This window comes from Hordeum vulgare, chromosome 3H (genome assembly GCF_904849725.1).
Source record: "Hordeum vulgare subsp. vulgare chromosome 3H, MorexV3_pseudomolecules_assembly, whole genome shotgun sequence".
Lineage (NCBI taxonomy): Eukaryota > Viridiplantae > Streptophyta > Magnoliopsida > Poales > Poaceae > Hordeum > Hordeum vulgare.
In genome coordinates this window covers 548929375-548951779 of record NC_058520.1, presented here as the reverse complement: position 1 = coordinate 548951779, position 22405 = coordinate 548929375, and positions in this window count along the sequence as shown.

Below are 22405 nucleotides of genomic sequence, written 5' to 3'. Positions count from 1 at the left end.
ATAAATATACTATCTTGGACATCTTCTATGATTGTGAGCTCATTAATTATTTTCAAACTCGAGTAAATTAGTTAAAATTGGACAAGCAAGACAACTTAATGAGTTATGTCTGGGTATATTTGTATATAAGTTATATTGTTATGGATCCTCCAACATGTGGTGCTTGCTTCCACCTCATACTAGCCAAAACTTCCGCATCAAGTAGAGATACTACTTGTGCATCCAAACACCCTTAAACAAGTTTTGCCATGAGAGTCCACTATACCTACTATGGATTGAGTAAGATCCTTCAAATAAGTTATCATCGGTGCAAAAAGCAATAAAAATTGCTCCTAAATATTTATGATCTTTTATTGTAAGGGAAAATAAGCATTGTACAAACTTGTGATGGTAAAGAAATAAAAGTGAAGGGCTGCATAATAAAAGTTGCTATCACAAAGGGCAATACAACGTGGCGTTCCTTTGCATTAAGGGTTTGCACATCCAAAAACAAAAAACGCATGACAACCTCTGCTTCCCTCTACGAAGGACCTATCTTTTACTTTCTAGTACTTACCTTTATGTAAGAGTCATGGTGATCTTCACCACTTCCTATATTTCGCCTTTTTATCTTGGCAAACATCATGTGTTGGGGAATTATCTAGACATATATATCCACACAAATATATCTGATCATGAATTATTATTGTTGACAATTGTCTATATGATAAATTATTTGGGGGCGAAACATTAAGCCCCTATCTTTGTGTGTGTTCGATGGATGCCATTTGTTCTTAAAATATGCTTTGGGTGTCAATAATCATGGAATACTATATGATAGTTGAGTATGTGGAATTTTTTAAATCAAAGCTCTTACATAGACCCTTCCTGAAAATAAGATGAATTGCAATTGTTCGATGACTAGGATTATGGTTTGTTAGTTTCCAAGAAACTTTTTGGTCTATACTTTAACATGTGAATAGATTATTACTTGATCATGAGAAGGTTTATGAGATGAGCTACTGTTTATGGTTTATATGGATGCTAGAAAAAGTGATTGGAAGTATCATTGATCAAATTTTTGCACTTGATAGCATTCACACTTCATAAATTATTTCTTTTACCATTTACCTACTCGAGGACGAGCAAGAATTAAGCTTGGGGATGCTGATACGTCTCCAACGTATCTATAATTTATGAAGTATTCATGCCATGTTTACAATAATTTTATATGATTTTGGTATGATTTGATTAGAACTAACCCGGACTGACGCTGTTTACGAAGAATATTTTTGGACAATATAAAAAATACTGGCAAAACAATCAATTGAAGGGGGTCCACCACCTGGCCACAAGCCAGGGGGAGCGCCCCGCTGTCTTGTGGGCCCCTCGGGCACCGCCTTGATGTGAGACCGACGATAAAAATTCCTATAAATCAAGAAACCTCCAGAAAGAAATCTAGATTGGAGTTTCATCGCCACAAGCCTCCAGAGCCATGAAAAACCAATCGGGAGCCCGTTCCGGCACCCTGCCGGAGGAGGAAACCATCACCGGAGGCCATCTTCATCATCCTGGCGGTCTCCATGACGAGGAGGGAGTAGTTCACCCTCGGGGCTGAGGGTATGTACTAGTAGCTATGTGTTTGATCTCTCTCTCATGTTCTTGACATGGCACAATCTTGATGTATCATGAGCTTTATTAATATAGATGAATTATATGGAGTTTTCCCCTTTCTATCTTCTTGTGATGAATTGAGTTTGCCCTTTTAAGTTTTCTTATTGGATTGATTCTTTAAGGATTTGAGAACACTTGATGTATGTCTTGTGATGGGATATCCATGGTGACAATGGGGTATTCTACTGATCCACTTGATGTATGTTTTGGTGGTCAACTTGCGAGTTCTGTGACCTTGGGAATCTATGCATAGGGGTTGGCACATGTTGTCGTCTTGACTCTCCGGTAGAAACTTTGGGGCACTCTTTGAAGTTCTTTGTGTTGGATTGAACATGATGAATCTGATATTGTGTGATTCATATCATATAATCAAGCCCATGGGTACTTGTGGTGGCATTGGAGTATCTAGGTGAAATTAGGGTTTTGGTTGATGTGTATCTTAAGGTATTATTTTAGTACGAACTCTAGGGTTGTTCGTGACACTTATAGGGATAGCTCATAGATTGATCGGAAAAGAAAACTTTGAGGTGGTTTCATACCCTACAATAATTTCTTCGTTTGCTCTCCGCTATTTGTGACTTTGGAGTGAACTCTTTGTCGCATGTGAGGGATTTATATATGATTCAACTATGTTAGTATTGTTGGGAGAACTTTTACTAGTGAAAGTATGGACCCTAGGCCTTGTTTCCAAGCATTTATATAACGTTTTGCTCGTTATTTACTATTTGTTACCTTGCTGTTTTTATATTTTCATATTACAAAAACCTATATCTACCATCCATATTACACGTGTATCACCATCTCTTCGCCGAACTAGTGCACCTATACAATTTACCATTGTATTGGGTGTGTTGGGGACACAAGAGACTCTTTGTTATTTGATTGCAGGGTTGCTTGAGAGAGAAAATCTTCATCCTACGCCTCCCACGGATTGATAAACCTCAGGTCATCCACTTGAGGGAAACTTGCTATTATCCTAGAAAACTCTACGCTCGGAGGCCCAACACGTGTCTACAAGAAGAAGGTTGTGTAGTAGACATTAGTAACGATTATCACAAAGGTGTGAACTTTTGAATTTCGATGAGACCGATATATGAAACTCGGTGGCACCGAAAAGGTAGCTAACAGTTAGATGGCAAACTCGGTGGCACCGATACTCAAACTCAGAAATTTTGATTTTGTGTACCAAGGCACCCGAAAGTTGGTCACCCAAACTCGACAGCACCGATTTGGTGGCAGTGGCTAGGGTTTCTGTCTGAGGTCAAACTCGGTGGGTCCAAAATATGGAAGTTGGTGACATCGAATTTGTGTATATGGAATTTGACAGAGTGGTTATGTGGAAAAATGACTGAGTATTTTGGTGGCTAAGTTAGAGCACTTGAGCAACGAGTTCATTTTACTACCTCACCCCCTTTTAATAGTATTGGCCTTCCTATGGACTCAAAAGTGATTTATCGCAAATATAAAATGAATAGCCTTCTATCTTGAAGCTTGAGACAATATTATTCCTTTCTTGCATCAAGGGGCATCTCCACATAAACCTTTATCCCAAGCTCTCCATGGACTATTCCTGAAATATTTAGGTAAAAGTGTTAGTCCAAGAGACATTGTATGTTGTCATGAATTATAAAAATCACCAAGGGAGTATATGTGCTTTCAATCTCCCCCTTTTTGGTAATTGATGACAACATACAATCAAAGCTTCAAATAAAGATAAGCATAAGAATATGACAGCTTTGAAAGAAATATGACTAGTGCAAGCTCTCCCTAAATGTGTGCCATTCCTTTAAAGGATAGTTTCTTTTGAATGATGAGCACACACATGGTATAAGGACAAGCCAAGTCATATAGATCTTGGCTATGTACATCAAACATGTGTGAATGAAGGGCTTCCATGATCAAGACTCCCTCTTGCAAACAATATGTGCAAGAAACAAGAGATCATCATGAACATGGATATGATGCATATACTTACCTTGAGGATCTTGAGCATCTTAGAAGTAGGAGTACAAATGGGAAAACAAATGTTAGAAAACACAAGAGTACTCCATTGTAAAGATGTAAAGAGCTTAAAAATACCAAGATATTGAAGACATATTTCAAATAGAATTTGATGATAGATATGTCTCCAAAAGAAATAAGAACATTCTCCCCTAAGAATGAATATGTAGGATTACCTCTCCCCCTGAATCATAGCATGTAGATATTGGGAGTAGATAGGGAAAGAAAATTTCAATCTCTTAACAGAGATAACAGAAACAAATTTATCTCTCTCCCCCTTAATATGTAAGGTTTGATACATCTCCCCATAGGTATATCTCCCCTTAGGTGGACCTTCCTTAAGGAATAGATATCTCCCCTTAGAGATATTTCTCCCTCTTTAAGTAAGCTTATTGATGATATTTCTCCCCTATAAATAGGTTCATTGGAAGATTTGATATTTCTCCCCCTTTGGCATTAATTTCCAAAAAGGTTAGAGGGTAAGGGCGGATTGAGAGAAAGGGATCGTTGATACTTATCTCTTCATAAGGGTTCCTTGAATTTGACTTTTCTCCCCCTTGATAGTAGGTAAGGTTTCATTGAAAGTTCTCCCACTTCATTATGAATTAGAGTTCCTTGAACTATCTCCTCCTATAATAGGAATCATGGATAATTCTCCCTCTTATAGTATATGGGATCACTGAGGTTTTCTCCCCCTAGAGAAGTTGTCTCCCCCTAGAAAACAATGCTACGACTGATTTGTTTAATAAAATATTAAGTAAAAACATATAGGGCAATGAAACATGGGATCATTGATAAACTTTCTCCCCCTAAGGCAAATGGCCAGAAAATAGAAGAAAGAAAAAAGCAATGAAAATATCGGAGTCACCGAGCCAAAGTGATTTGGTAGAACCGAGAATGAGATTCAGGCCTCTGGGAGAAATCAGTTGGACTGATTCCCAAATTGGTGAAACCGCGTTGCAAAGAAGATCAACTCCTTAACTAGGAGATGAACAGAAAAATTTCTCGAACTTTTAAAGAAAGGAGAATAATATACCAATTGTAAAGGATACCAATTGAGAAAGAAAACAAGAGAAAACAAAATATTTTTTTAAATGTACATACATATAGATGAGAGTTGATTGGTGTCAATGAAGTTTGCAATGTCAAATGTGAATCATACAAGAAACTCCATCTAGATGTGGGGTGGTGACTAGCTCACCTATATTAGAGTATTTGACTTGAGGAGTCAAGCAAGATTACTTGATCATAGGTCATACTCATCGTTAAGCACAAAAATGGGGTTACCATTTTTCGATTAAGCATTTCAATGTCTTCATATTACTTGAGTTGCTTTACCTCATGAGTTGATGTAAAGATTTATCAAGAATATGAGTACATACCTTCGAACGATGTTGATGACATGGCATGTAGGTGAACTTGTTGTGGATGCTCAATGTTGATGAAGATCATCTTGAGTTGGGAGTTATCCATGTCGTTTTGATTCACTTTTCACCTACAATGGTTAGTCATGCAAGGAAGAACATAATATATCCAAATGGCATGAGTTAATTTCATCATCATATAATTGTCAAGGGTATGATTTTCTTGTCTTCTTCCTTCATCTTCGAAGTAGGGGTTGTTGATACTTGGCCATATCAAGATTTCTTTTGATGTGAGTTGATTGTAATCTTGTGAAGTATATTTCTTCCAAGTACCTACAAAGGATTAGATGCAATACAAGGGAGCATAGTTTCCAAGATATAAGATAGTCGTATCAATGGCATCAAGGAATAGTCAGTCAAGCTCATGCCCTTGCATGCATCCGAGTGAGTCTAGCTCAAGTTTGAAGCATCAATGATGTTCAACTCACTCCTAAAATGACAAAACACTTTCTCATCAAGTGGTTTGGTAAATATATCAGCTAGTTGTTTGTCAGTACAAGCATGCTTGAAATCGACATCTCCTTTAGCAACATAATCACGAATGAAATGATGTCGCACTTGGATATGTTTTGTTCTAGAATGTGGCACATGATTATAGGCAATATTAATAGCACTTTCATTGTCACGTAACAATGGGACTTTTCTAACATGAGTGCCATAATCCTTAAGAGTTTGAGTCATCCAAAGTAATTGGTCACAACATGATCCAGCGACAATGTATTCAACTTCGACAGTAGATAAGGATACCGACTATTGTTTCTTAAATGACCAAGACACAAGAGATCTCCCAAGAAATTGACATGTACCCGAGGTGGATTTTATGTCAACCGTGTCTCCGGCATAGTCCGAGTCGGAATAACCAACAAGATTAAAATAAGATCCCTTAGGATACCATATGCCAAAGTTGGATGTATGTATAAGGTATCTCATTGTCCTTTTCACAGCCAATAGATGACACTCTTTTGGTGCTGATTGGTATCGGGCACACATACAAACACTCAACATGATATCAGGACGGGAGGCACATAAATATAGCAATGAACCAATCATTGATTGATAAACCTTTTGATCAACTGGTTTGTCCTCCTTAGTAAGGTCAAGATGTCCACTCGTAGGCATGGGGGTTCTCATACCTTTGCATTGTTGCATGTTGAACTTCTTGATTAAGTCCTTGGTGTACTTGGTTTGAGAGATAAACGTACCTTATGATTGTTTGATTTGCAATCCAAGGAAGAACTTCAGTTCACACATCATGGACATCTCATACTTCTCTGACATCAGCTCTCCAAACTTTTCACTAAAATGTGGGTTAATAGAACCAAAGATAATATCATCCACATATATTTGACAAACAAATAATTCTCCATTAACTCTTTTGGTGAATAAGGTTGCATCAATTTTACCAATCTCAAAACCCTTTTCAATGAGAAACTTCGTTAGGCATTTGTACCAAGCTCTAGGGGCTTGTTTAAGTCCATATAAATCTTTAGGAAGTTCGTAGACATGATCAGGTTTTTTAGGGTTCACAAAACCAGGAGGTTGTTTAACATAAAGTTCCTCCTCAATTTCTCCATTGAGAAAGGCACTTTTGATACCCATTTGGTAGAGAGTTATATAATGGTGATTGGCATAAGCTAGAAGAATGGGAATGGCTTCAAGTCAAGCAATAGGAGATAAGTCCCACCATAGTCCATACCTTCGAATTGTATCCTTGGGCTACGAAACGTGCCTTGTTGCGTACAACTTGTCTGTCTTCATCTTGCTTTTTCTGAAACACACATCTTGTACCAATGATATTCTGCTAGCCTTCAGGCTTTTCAACAAGTGTCCATACTTCGTTTCTCTCGAAGTTGTGTAGCTCTTCATGCATGGCATTCACCCAATCCAGATCTTGAAGGGCTTCTTCAACCTTCAAAGGTTCAATACTAGAGATGAAATAATAGTGCTCACAAAAGTTAGCTAAACGAGATTTAGAGCGAGTGATTCTCCCGTTTTTTATGTCACCATAGAGTTGATTCAACGGATGATCTATGTCTACTCTTGCTCTAACTATTGACAGCTTCTTCTTGTTGGATGGTGGAGCTTCTTCTTCATCATCAGCATCTTGAGCATTTTCATGACGTCATCATGTCCTTGAGGTGGTGGTGAGGAAGGTTGAGTTCGATCATCACGATGTTCTTCTTCCTCTTCTTCATCATGCTGTGAACCGCTTATGGATGCTTCCATGTCGTTTCGTGGTTCGCCTTGATGCGAAATGGGAGCTGCCACTTGAGTTGATGAAGTGCTTTCCTTCACCTCCATGGGACAAATCTTGCCAATGGACGAGTCTTTGATAGCTTCCGAAGGTTCCTTATCTCCTACATCAATTGGCAATTGTTCGACTGATGACGAGTTGATGGATATACTTCTCACTACTCGTTGGTTACACCAAGTGGAAGGTGGATATGTAGTCACCAACAGATTTCCCTTACACGGAAACTTTAAGGTTTATAGAACCAGGAGGACTCCTAGGCTCAACAAGTAGGTGTCTTCCACCCTGGCGCTAGCAGAAGACGTGGACCTGCACACACAACAAATAACTTTGCTCCCAGCGAGTACAGAGAGGTTGTCAATCTCTCCGGCCTTGTAGTCTGCAAAGGATCAAAACACAAGCGGGAAAGTAATAGTGATTGCAATGGAAAAGTAAATGAAAGCAGCAAAAGATGGAGGTGTAAACAATGATGGTGATATGGATCAGAGTCACATGATGTTCACTAGTGATGTCTCTCTCCCAAAAGACGATAAACAACTATGCTTGGGTAAACAAATCACATTTGGGCAATTGACAGAATTATGATTGCACGACAATGCTAATTATGCTACTTGATAGTTAGAGGTTCAATAGTAATGGGCAGTACGCCAAGACAAGTAGACTGTTTATTCATCAGCATCTACTTAGTAATCATCCACCTTGAGATATCTATCCAGAACATCTCTCCGGTATTAAGTTGAGAGCCCCACCCAAAGTGTAAACTCAAAGCAACGGACAACTGCATTAACGAACTATGCGTAAGGTAAACAATCCTTGCAATCGTGGTCACAAGCACCGTTGTTTTCTCCCTGGTGGCAACAAGCACATCCCCTAGTCTCATGTTTCTGTCACTCAAGCTAGACATCGAGGGGCGTGAACCCACAATCATGCATAACGCTCCCTCTTGGAGTTACAATCTACTACTCGGCCAAAGCAATAAATAGCAACGGAGAATATGCATGAAACACTAAGGAACATAATATAAAAGGATAATCAAATATATAAATCATAACAATCTGAACATAATCTCATAATCCATCGGATCCCAACACACCGAGCATAGCAATAGCAAGCGAATTACATAGATGCCTTGATCATGTAGGGCAGCTCACAAGGACTAACCACTGAAGCACAAGATTGGAGAGAAGACATCACATAGCTACTGTTCATGGACTCGTGGTCAAAGGAGGACTACTCACGGCATGTTCGGGAAGCGTCCATGACGGTGGAGAAGCTCCCGGAGGTCAATCCTCCCTCTGGCAGGGTGCCGGGAAGAGGTCCCCTTACACTCCCGATATCGGAAGCGCCGCGGCGGCGGAACGATGGAGAAATTCGCGATTCCAGAAGTTCTGGAAGGGTATCCTCTCGGCACTCTAATTATAGGCCAAAGGAGGGCACCGGAGGAGGTGGGCCCCACCCAGACGGCCTCCTCGCACGGCCAAGCGCCTCGCAGCGCCAGCAGGTCGCCTGGGAGGCTCCTCGCCCCCCTCTGGCTCATCTTCGGCGATCTGGAAGCTTCTGTTTCGCTGATTTTTTATATATATTTTTTCGAATTTTTCGGGATTCGGAAAATTGGGTAAAATCCCCTGCAAAATAGACATCAGGAGACAAAAACTGGCACCGGGTGCACTGAGTTAGTAGGTTAGTCCAAATATGTGTAAAATGATGTAAAAGTGTAGCAAAACATATATATAACAATGTCACCCAAAAGATCATGGAACAAGGAGAAATTATAGATACGTTTGGGACGTATCAACATCCCCAAGATTATTTTTTGCTCGTCCTCGAGTAGATGAATGATAACACAATAATTTTTGTGGTGACATGCTAACACACATAAAAGAACTTCAAAGTAAAGCAAGTGAGATATGCAATTCAAGTCAAGACAATAACAAGCAAGAGTCTATATCTAGTATTGAATTTAGCAAAGTAAGAACATAAAGGTGCAAGAGCTCTCGCTGTCTGTGACTCGAATATCTCCAAATGGTGTTTGCGTATAAGAAGTGGGAGATGGGTTGCGATCATAAAAAAATTAATTGAGAAATCAATCTACTAAAACTTCACACTTAGTTTCCTTTGGAATCTTATTTTGACTCATCCCGAGACCACTAGTCAGGCACAGGTCAAAATGATCCTCTCCCTTTCGACTTTGAGCACTCATGCAATGGATGAGCGTAAGAAGGATATGTTGGCACTTAGGATGGCAAATAGAATAATGATGGGGAAGGAAGACAAAAAGGTGTGAAAGGCTCACATCAATGAGGACAACAATAGGCGAGAGAAAGCCAAATGATAGATATGATGTGAGGAGTAGGGATTGCCATGTGACGGATGCACATATGAGCTAAGGTAAGCTCTCCAATGGAACTAGTGGGGGTGCATCCAACTTGTTTTCTCATGAAGACCTAGAGCCCATTTCAGGAGGCTCATCATTGGAATATGCAAACCAAGTTCTATAGTGTAAGGGTCCCCACATAGTTATGCATGAATGAATCTCTATGTAGTACCAATATAGCAATGGTGTACGAGTGTAGATCTTTCAAAAGGAATAGTAGTGTTGCCCCCTTCTCTCTTTTTATTTATTTTTCTCTTTTATTTTATTTTTATGTGGCCTCTTTGGCTCTTTCTTTTTATCTCTCATTTGTCCTCTTTGGGATCTTTTGTTTTGTCCACTTTGGGATCTTTTCCTCACTTAAGGGAAACACTCTATGTTTTACATGAAGAAAAGAAAAATCATCACACTTTATAAGAAGTACTCAACATAAAGACAAGTGAAAACTATCATGATGTATGCAAATGTATGCCTCTGCCAGTGTAGCACGATATGTAATGATACTAGTGCATCATGTAGCAGTAATAAGGGCAAGGCACAACTAGCATGCGACTCCTCGATCAAGCAAAAGCATGTATGACATGAAGATCAAGTCATGAGATGGTGTATGTTGCATGGCAATGTATATCGGAAAGGCTATGGAAATGCCTTAGTAGGTAGGTATGGTGGTTGTTTTGAGGAAAGATATAATGAGGCTTATGTATGACAGAGCGTATCATGTCATGGGTTTGGATGCACCGGCGGAGTTTGCACCAACTCTCAATGTGAGAAAGGGCAATGCACGGTACCGAAGAGGTACTTCTTTCTTCGAGTATTTTTATTTATTCCATAAAAATTCTTCGTGGAGTTTCAACCCATTTGGAGATGTACAGAATAGGTATCTTTGACGTAGATTTTCCAGGTCCAGAATTCCATCTACCGGCATTCTCCCTCTTGGTGTAAACCTTGCATATTACGAGATAAAATGCATCACAATTACTCCATAAAGTGGTATAATGCAAAAAAGACACTATAAATAATAGTATCAAATCATGATGCAAAATGAACATATCAGTAGTATGGTATTTCCCTTTGACTAATTCAAGCGGCTTGACTTGGCCCATGTTTAAACATGTAGTTGATCCAAAACCAACGTAGTCTTCATGATATTTAAATTTAGAGTGTCCATATCGTACTCATGCTAATATTCAATGTTAATTATTCTCAATGCATGATTATGGCTGTTTTCGCTCTCTAGCTGGTCGTTTGTCAATCTATTGCTAGCCTTCACCTCTACTAAGAGGGAATACTACTTGTGGTATTAGCAAATGAGTCCACCATACCTACCTATATGTGGTATTACCCTGCAGTTCCAAGTAAATTTGCATGTGCCACCTCTAAACATTCAAATAAACTTCTGTTTTGTGTGCTCGTACTGCTCATGAAGCGATGGAGCGATCGGTATCTTCCATGCTAAGCATATTATTCTCAAGATCGGCATTTATTTGCATATCATGTGCACGAGAGAGACTGGTAAAAAGGATGCCCACTCCTCCATAATCAAAAAATAAATTGAACAAAACTCCTGGGACAGTTGATATGTTGGAAGGCATCATGGATTCGGTTAGCCCTGGCTAGTGTATGGATGGTGGATAGGAATAACATTATATTTCCACTTGGGAACCACCAATAATGTGTTTAGCATGGAAAATACCGAAAACTCTATCATGACGTTGACAGGAAAATCACACCACCCAAAATTACAATTTCATCTTTGTTTTAAATCTTGAGCTCTCACACATCTGCACATCAATCATTCTCTTTATGAAGGGCCTTCCTATTTACCTTTACGGTATTTACTTTCATGTTATTTTCTTTTATTTGAGTCATCATCTACTTACTAAAAAGCACCAGACCCGAGAGCACTATTGTCATTCTTATGCATTGGGTATAGTCAATGTTGGATGTGAGCATGAATGGATCTTTTCTACTATGAATTACAATGTGTAGTTACTCCTTGGGTCTCACAAGTGCTCTCATTTATGTTTTGCGGTCTCGGAAAGGGCTAGCAATATACCATATCATCAAATTATATCATGATTGTTTTGACAAATTGTTGGCATGTGAAATATTTTATTATTGCTTGCTAGTTGGTTATGTATTGCCATGAGTGAATATGATGTTTAATTGTTATCATGGATATGGTTATTTATGATTTATGCTGAAAACCTCAGCACTAGCAAAGCATATATATAGCAAGGAGAACAAAAGAGTTTGTATAAGTTTCCTTCATCACTTTCAGTCTATCAACTGAATTGCTTGAGGACAAGCAATGCGTTAATCTTGGGGGAGTTGATATGTCTCAAACGTATCTACTTTTCCAAAAACATTTGCTCTTGTTTTAGACTCTAATTTGCATGATTTGAATATAACTAACCCAGAACTGGCGTTGTTTTCAGCAAAACTGCCATGGTGTTGTTTTTGTACAGAAATAAAAGTTCTCGGAATCGAATGAAACCTTTTGTGAATTTTTTTTGGAAAATATAAGAATTATTGGAGCAAATACCCACCAGAGGGGGCCATCTGTTGGTGCCAAGCCAACAGGACGCGCCCACCCGTGTGGGTGCGCCCTCATGGCTTGGGGCCACCTCGTGGCTCCTCCGGCCCTATTTCCTGTCCTATATAATCACAATTATGGAGAAAAATAGGAGAGAAGATTTCATTGCGGTTTATGAGATGGACCCGCCGCCACCTCTTGTCCTTCCCCGGGAGGACTGATCTGGAGTCTGTTTGGGGATCCGGAGAGGGGGATTCATCATTGTCGTCATCACCAACCCTTCTCCATCAATAATTAATGATGCTCACTGCTGGGAGTGGGTAATTCCTTTATAGGCTTGCTGGATGGTGATGGGATTGGATGAGATTGATCATGTAATCGACTTATTTTGATAGGGCTTGATCTGTCGTCTCCACTATGTGCTGAGATTGATGTTGCTATGACTTTGCTATGCTTAATGCTTGTCACCAGGGCCCAACTGCCATGATTTTAGATGTAAACCTATTATGTTTTCTTTTAATATGAAATTGTTTAGATCCGATCTTGCAAGTTGTATGCACCTATTACGTGTCATGATCCGCATACCCCAAGTTGGTAATAACTGAGATTCTTTCCACTAATTGTCGTAGTTTGAGGAGTTCATGTATTCACCATGTTTTAATGCTTTGTTCCGATTCTCTATGAAAAGGAGGCCTTAATATCCCTTAGTTTCCGTATGGACCTCAATACCATGGGAGGGCAGGACAAAAGATAGCTTGCAAGTTCTTATCGCAAGCTTGTATGACTATATAGGGAATACATGCCTATATTACATTGACGAAATGGAGCTAGTTCTATGTTGCTCTAGTGTGTAACTGTTACATGATTTACGTCATCTAAATCATTATCCATCACCGGTCCATGTGCCCATGTTTTCATATACTAAATCTTTCTAAGTCAGCATTGCTGCTGCTATTCTTACAATCTCTACAAAACTGATGTCGTTACGATTCTACTACCATTTTCAGTGCTACTAAATCTTTGATGCATAGAGATATCACATGTGTGGTTGAATTGACAACACAGCTGCTAAGACCAATAAATATTATTTGGGTCCCCTTGTGTCGAATCAATAAATCAGGGTGTAATACTACCCGTGAAGACTATCGCGATACCCTATACATGTGGGTTATTATTAATTTCCTGTCATCAACACCTACACACAAAAGAATACACACTTGCACCCAACGCGGGCAAGAGGGTTGTCAATCCCCTTGAACTTGTTACATGGAAGTGATAAGTAGTGGTAGATAAATAACTTGATAAATATAAATCAAAATAAAAAGAACTTAAATAATGGCAGCTAGGTATTTTGAGTATTTGTAAGTATATTTGTGAATTGACCCGGGGGTAGACAAATTAATGTTGGGAAAGTGATAGAAAAGCGTATAGTTATGCAATATTTATTCATGGCAATGATCACACATATAGGTATCACATCCGAAAGCAAGTAGACCGACTCCTGCCTACATCTACTACTATTACTCCACCCATTGACCGTTATCCATCATGCATCTAGAGTATTAAGTAAAAACAGAGTAATGCTTGGAGGAGGATGACATGCAATAGACAAAGTAAATCCAATTAGTATGAATAAACCCCATCGTTTTACCCTTAGTGGCTGCAATCCGACACATGTCATGTCCCTTTCTGTCACTGGGATTGAGCACCGCAAGATTGAACCCACTACAATGCACCTCTGCCACTTAACATAAATCAGTCTAGTTGGCCAACCCAAACCGATAGATCGGAGAGAATTACGAAGCTATCATAGTCTTGCATATATATGAAAGACCAACAAGGAACTCAATATAGTCTCATCAATAAACTGAACATAAACCCACAATTCATCAGATACCAACAAACGCATCGAACAGGAGTGATTACATAAGATAGATCACCGCGGGAATCGCGGTGATCTTGGCAATGAAGAACATATAGAGAGAGATAAGCATCTAGGTACTAACTATGGACCCATAGGTGTGTAATGAGCTACTCACACATCATCATGGGTGCAACAAGGTTGATGTAGAGGCCATCCGTGATTGATCCCCCTCAGACAGGGCATTGGAACATGGCTCTAGATGGGCAGACGGAGGAACAGAGACTTGTGGCAGCGGAAAAAGTGTTTCGGGAGGCTCTCTATGGTTTTGCAATATATGTGAATTCATAGGCCAAATAATAGGGCCAGGAGCGTTGGAAGGTGGCCCCAAGCCATCAGGGCACGACACCCCCCTTGGGCATGCCATGTTGGCTTGGTGGCACCCCGTGTGCCTTGTGATCTTGCTCCAAAACTTCCAGGTCTTAATTCTGTCCAGAAAAAATCATCAAATTTTTTTGGGGTATTTGGACTTCGTTTGGTACAGTATTCCTAAAAGGTCAAAAACATGCAGAAAATAACAACTGACACTTCGCAGTGGGTTAATAGGTTATTGCTAAAAATAATATAAAACAACAAGTAAATGCTTAGGAAGTATCTTCGAATGATAATATAATAGCGTGGCACAATAAAAAATTATAGATACGGTGGATACTTATCACAAAGGAAGAGAGAAAAGGCATTAGGATTGCATCATAAAGCGAAATAATTACCCAAATCATAATAAATATGAGTAGGAAAACATGAGAAAAATGGACATATCAATGGTCGGGGTGCGGTATTGTGATGGTGTCACGGGGAGGAGCACCTGTAGGCCCCGGGGATTTAGTCGATTTGTGTGAACCACATTAACAATTCTCGATGTTGAGCTCCATGTGATTGGTTGGTCCTTGGGTAATCGAGTATGCACCTCGGATTGATTCTAACGGTGACGTATGATTTGCGCTTCGTGTTTACGCGAAGAGGACGGCGTCGCTGGACGAGGTTGACCAATGTGTAATGCAGCATGATCATCTCTTGTCGCCACCATCGGGGGGAGAAGGCGAGGCTTTGACTCCAAGTCATCGAAGACTGACTCCTCATTCACGATGTACGGAGCCGTAGACGAAGACGGATGAAATGACTTTGTAGGATCGAAAGTATGTCTAGAGGGGGGGGGTAATTAGACTACTTGACAAGATAAAAACTTAGCCTTTTCCCAATTTTAGTGTGGGCTATTTTTAGCAACTATGACTAGTCAAGTACACCCTACACATGCACATCTAAGAGTATAGCAGCGGAAAGTAAAACATGCAAGTGTAAAGTAAGGAAGTGTAGGGAGATCAAACGCATGAGGTTGACACGACGACTTTTGGCATGGTTCTGATAGGTGGAGCTATCGTACGTCCATGTTAGTGGAGACTTCAACCCACGAAGGGTAACGGATGCAAGATTCCACGGAGGGCTCCACCCACAAGGGGTCCACAAAGAAGCGGCCTTGTCTATTCCACCATGGCTTCCGTCCACACAGGACTAGCCTCACTCACGATAGATCTTCACGAAGTAGGTGATCTCCTTGCCCTTACAAACATCTTGGTTTAACTCCACAACACGAAGTAGGAGGCTCCCAAGCGACACCTATAACAATCTAGGAGGAACCACCCTCCAAAAGGAAATAGACGTGGTAGAACGATGAACTCATTGCTCTTGTGCTTCTAAAGATAGTCTCCTCAACACACAATCACTCTCTCTCAGATTTGGCAGGGGTAGGAGAGATTGATCTTGTGGAAAGCAATTTAGGGAGGCTAGAAATCAAGGTTCAAATGGTTGGGATGGAATCTCTTGATCTCAACACATGAATAGGTGGCTCTCTCTCAGGAAAATGAATCTGGCAATGAAGTGTGTGTTCGAAGTGCTTCCTCTGCGAGTGAGAGGTAGGTGGAGGGGTATATATAGGCAACACACAAAATCCAGCCGTTACACCATAATTGACCAACTTGGTGACACTGAAGTTACAAACTCGATGGTACCGACTTGCTCAAAAGGTAGCAACTTTGAATCTCGATGGAACCGAGATACACACAACTCGGTGGCACCGAAAAGGTGACTAACGGTTAGATGACACAACTCGGTGACACGGATACTCAAACTCGTAAATTCCGTTTTTGTGTATTGAGGCAACAAAAAGTTGGTCACCTAAACTCGGTAGCACCAAAAAGATAGGGTTTGGCTAGAATTTGTCTAAGTCTAAACTCGGAGGGGCCGAGTGATAAATGTTGGTGGCACCGAGTTTGGATATTTGGGTTGGGGCGGATATATTTTGTGGAAGAGTTGTTGAGTATTTTTGGTGGCTAACTCTAAGCACTTGAGCAACCAGTTCATCATAACACCTCATCCCCTTTTAATAGTATTGGCTTTCCTATGGAATCAAATGTGATTTCTCACAAAGTGTAAAATGAAGAGTCTTCTTGCTTGAAGTTTCAGACAATCTTATTCCTTCCTTCATCAAAGGGGCATCTCCACTCAATCCTATAACCAAAGCATCTTTGAACTTTTCTGAAATGTACTTGGAAAAACTCATTACTCCAATGATGCATATGTTGTGATTAATTACCAAAACCACCTTAGGTAGCAATTGTGCTTTCAGACTTTAAGTTTGTGTAGGAGGTTGGTCAACCAACTTTATAGCTGGTGTAGGTTTCTTGCATGGTGTCATTAATGTGGGTAGGTAGGAGGCCGATGAAACCAATGTGAACACGTGAAGGGTTCTAGAGCCAGCCAAAGAGGGTTTTGGGGGTGGTACTTGGGTGGTGGAGGTTGACCTGGCAATGTCCAAACTCCCCATGAGCTCCCCCATTTGGATGTTGGTTTGTGAGATTTCCAACACCCACACCATTCTAGCCCATTCTGGTGATCCATGTTGAATCGATAATAGTGCTTGGATGGCTTGGTATGAATACTTGCGAACATTTTGTTGATCCGCGTTGGAGATGCTCTAATGGAGCAACCAAGAGGGAAGTTATGTCGATGCATTATGATCTTTTATGCAAAAAGGATCCAATACAAAGGATCATGAGAAGTACAAAGCACGCAAACACATATTAAAATTGCACCAAGATGCGTGAACCACCAAATAACCATCGCCACCATCAGAACGAGCCGCTGACAAGTCTTTGTCACTGCTCCCATACCAAAGTTGACTTGACCTTGTCGATGACGAACATAAAGTCTTCATGCATGTGCCCCTAAGTAACAGTGCCATGGAGTTGCAATCGTCATGGTTGATCCCTTGAATCAATTCCAAGAATGCGACACAAAATCTCATTGTCGCATATGGAGGGCGATAAACCCTACCATCTGCTTCAAGGATTTAGCAAGAAAATATGCTCGAGCTATATCTAATTCGTCCCAACGAACAAATTTGAGAAGTACAGGACCGAGTTACTGATTATAAAAAAGAAACACCGTCATACGATTCGAACATTACCCTTGCAAGAATTAAAAATCCTAACTCGTCTACTAGCCAAAGTCGAGGATGCCCACCCCGCCACTGGCCGGCGAAGCAGCCGATAAAGAGGGGACGAATTAATGAGATCACTTAGGGAATCTCCAGGGCTAGCCCGCAAACCTCGAGAAACCGTCCGTACTACATTTTTTGGACCGCGGTCCTCTAGCGGTCCGTGACGCAGATCAGACATGTTTTCTCCCGCAAACCAGAGACAAATGTGTGTGTGTGGGGGGGGGTGCGGTAGTCCAGACATGCGAAACATCGCTATCTATCCCCTCACGAACCTAAAAGGAAGGCGAAGCCCACACTTATATACCATCTCGCACTGTTTCCACACCAAAATCCCCCACTCCCTTCTTTGATTCTCAGTCGCTCTTTGCCAAATTCCCACTCTTTATGCCACCCTAACGCATAGAATCATTGGATAACCCATAGGGGGTGGAGCCGGGAGAGGTGCCAAAGGATTCGAGTATCATGCTCGCCTGGAAGATCAGCTCGACTACGTGGAAGGATCGTCGCGTCAAAGCGAAGGCCACAAATGAGGAGAATCACAAGAAGCGGTTGATCGCCGATGAGCTTGGTGGTGGTGATGTGGTGGACGAGGCGGTCGGCGCGGTCGTGGTGGTCGCCGCCACACGGATGCACGCATAGTAGAGACAACGAGGTCGTGGCCGGAGCCTTACAAGCCTCCGTACTACTACACCGCCAAGCAGATCAGGACCCCGTAGGTATGGTGCCCTACATCATCGACGTTAACACGACGTCACTCTTCTCCGAGCATTCTTCATCGCAGCTTGTTTGGGCGCGGACGACAACGAGGGAGCACATGGGTGACCGCACGTTGTTTGTTGTAATGCCTAGAGCGGGGGAGTCAGCGTATAATGCATACTTGAAGATGCTCATCATCATCCATGATGGGGGCGAGGAAGGAGGATGGGCAGGTGGAAGATTCAGATCCCACCTAGTCCAGCAACTATCGGCAACATCAGTCTTCCAATCAAACAGCCACACATCAATGCTACACCCAGATCGATGATGGCACACAACAACAACAACATTGGGCCACCGGAGAGGAATAGTCAAAGGACGAGGAGGACACGATGACGATGATCATCTGGATGATACAACCAGTGATCTCAAGAAGAAGGGTAGAGGTGAAAGCTTCAAGATGCGAGAGGACGAGTTGTTGTGAAATGCATGGTTGGCCACTAGCACTAGTCTATTCCATGGCACGGATCAAAAAGGGCACAACCTTTTTGAGGAACATTCACATATAGTTCCATGAATACCAGAATTTCACGCCCTACTCTCACGTGCTCATCCACAATCGTGAATCGAAGTCCCTCAGCCATCGATCGTACACCATCCAAGAGGTCGTGTCCATGTATTGCGAGCACTTGAAGCATCTCATCGCATAATGGTCTAGTGGTACATAAATCATCGAGCAAGTAAGTTGATCGCTAGCTAGACATGTATTATTTTGTTGATCACTAACATGACATGTATTGTTTTGTTGCTCACTAGATGGATATGCATGGTCAATATTGTTTCACTTTGTAGCCTAGTCGTGCTTGTGTGTTGCGCAAGAAGTTAGAGAAGAAGTCCTTCGCCGTCATGCATTGTTGGTTGAAGTTGAATGGGTAGGCAAAGTGGAACCTTTTCATTGCCAAGACCGATGCCCAAGCTAACAAGGAAGATGGTGATCCTACCGACCCAACCCAAGAACCGTCGAAGAAAGTTACAAGGAATTTATGGGGGAAGAAGAGGGAGGAGGAGAGCACGAAGCGAGAAGGTGCGGCAGCCAAGCACACGGAGAGGTCTCAGGACATCTTGGCGAAGAAGGAGGAGGCATGCTTGAGGCACTTGGACATCAAGGAGGAGAAGAAGGCAGAGAGGTTTAAAGTGTTGATGGAGGTGACGGACAAGAAGCTCAAGCTCGAAGAGAGGAGGAAGATGATCAAAGAGAGGAATGCCATGCTCGAGAAAAAAGGTCAAAGATCACCGCCAATGCGGAGGAAGCCAAGACGTTGACCTTGAATGTTGACTCTTTTGATGCCGACACAAGACCATCGTGCAATCTGTTCGCTGCGAGATGTTGTAGCGGCGGAAATACGAGTTGTTGGCGGTGGACTATGAGGACGTGGTGAAGGCAGACACGGAGGCTGCCTACGCGGCGGCAACAACACCCCTTGATCGGGGAGAAAACGAGTGGGATTGCCGGTCCGGCAGGGTAGAAATGCACGAGTTGATATTCTTTTGAATTCTGGTTGTAAAAACTAAGCATACTAGTTAAATACATGTGCGTTGCTATGGGTGACAACACATGTAAGTGAAGCAAACAAATAATTGTAGCGGATGCCTATGATGCAATGTAAAGGTGTTAGCTCACAACCCAACAATATAGACATGTAAACCAGGTAATAACTTGAAAATATGGAGGAAGATCGTCAAGGGGCATGGTTAGCTGGAGTGAGTAGGGTTAACTAAGCCGGGTATGAACTGCCAGTCAGGACATGTAAAGCAGGCTATGAGCTAACACCGAGTGTGCTGAATATCATCTTGCTATGTAGGGCATGAACCGATGATCGCAAGGGTCATCGTTTCTAGCTCGTCTTGAGAATATGCTCACGTACGGGATTGTGCAGCGTCGGGTTGCACACGGGTGATGGAGGGATACACACCGTTGCAGGTCGTGCGGGGGCCGCTGCTATTCGAAGCGGTGTGGGAGGAAGGGTGACGTCCTGAGCATGCCGAAGGACATGCTGGCATGGTTGCAGCACATCTCCGGGACACCATCACGACTACGCCCTGGTTCCACGCCATCTGCCCGGGCGGTGTCGTCATTGGCGGGATGTCCGTGATGCCCACAGTCCACAGACAACCGGTGCTGCGCGAAGATCGGGCTCATGCTTGAGCACGCCCTAGGGCATGGCATGGCGGCCGCGGCCGCGACGGCCATGAGGCACTCAGCGATTGGCGTCCTATGAGGCTTGGTGTGTGTGGAGGCGCTCATGGATGCCTTGTCTTGGCATGTGCTTGAGGAGATTGGGTTCCCGCTGCCTCCACCCTCTACCTACTCGTCTTGGCGAAGGAGGCCGGCTTGGGGCGGTCGTCCTCCGCCCTCCCTTCGGTGGCGGCGGCGCCCACGTCGACCGCGGGGTCGCCGTGGCTGATCGGGATGAGGCAGATCTTGGCGAAGACCTCCTCGTCGGCCATGAAGCGCACGACGGAGACGCGGTAGGGAAGAGCGCGGGGACGCGTGCGATAGACAGATCGACGGCGGCCGTGGCCTGCTCGGCATGGCCTTGTGGGAAGTAGTAGACGGCGGCGCCGACGGGCGGCACGGCGCACATGCTCCCCGCGCATGCCAGCTAGAGCTGTGCGTCGACGGCCGGGGCTTCTCCTTGCCGCCCGCCGGGCACGATAGATCGGTGAAGGTGAGCATCCTCCCTTCTCCCCTCACAACCCCAGACAAGGGTATGCGTATGTCGTCGTCGCGCCGGCTGCTGGTGGTGCTGGCGCGACAGTGATGTGGGATTTTTCTCGGGAGGGATGGGGTGGGAGGAGCGATCGGGTAGTTTGGGGAGAGTTGGTGACGTGGGTGCGTGGTCATGGGTATTTTTTTTCCAGATGTAGTTTCTCTATTTTTATCGGGAAAGTGGGGATCGGAAGAAAGGGGGATGCTGGTTGAACCATCACGACGACATATCCCCCTTTAATAATAGAGATACCCGTGCATTGCTACATGTAACATGAGTACTTTCGTTTTTTTTTATTTATTTTTTTGCTTTCTCTTTTTTAGTTTTGTTTATATTCATTTTCCCCAGTTGTGCCATTATATTTCCTAGTTTGTGTTGTTATATCTCCACCCCCTTATCAACTGCTCAACTGTCGACCCACTACAATTGTTTGCATTGCTACGGGCAACATGAGTCAAAATCACAATTTAGCAAATCCATTGACCAATAAGTGAAAAATTATTTGATATCATAGTTGAATGTCCATGAATTGCGACAAAATATATATTACTATGATGACCAAAGGCGTAAAAAATACAAATCGAGCACAACCAAATATTTCCCCATTCCCAAAAAAGAGCTTGCGACTCAGAAATTAAAGAAACTAACAACAAATCATGATTTTGAACTTAGTTCTTAAACACATGCATGATTTAACCTCATTCTAAGTATGCTAAGTATAATGTTGCAATTTTTTTACCTCGGGACATCAACATATTCGGAGACATCACAAAACTCCGGGCGATATGAAACTGAGACAACCCTTAATGACATCCAACTATGCAATGTTGGCATTGTTCAACCGGTTCTAGATCTGTCTTAACGGAAGCCTGCCTTTGACTAACTTCTGTGCAAGTAGATAAATATCAAGAGAAATCAGTGCGACTTCTTTCAAACAAACTACAGATAATATACAAAATAGCATCACCTTGCTTGTTAGCCCTCCATGAAGCTGCCCTCCTTTCCTAAAATCCAGAGGAACAAACACAATCAAAACTGGAAACATGTTAGGACGAGATTATCTCACAAAATCTGAACGTAATTGAATAGGAAGCAAAGTTGAAAAGCTATTTTAAGTAAACTGATAGCAAATTTGTACCAGTACTCATCTCCATGCCTCAGGACAATAATACAAACAAATTCTGTGGAAACATTCAACAACAATCATACCATACTTCTATGGCAAAACCTATCCAAGATATGATAGATTGTTTTTCTGTATTTGGATCTTGCAAGATCAACGAAT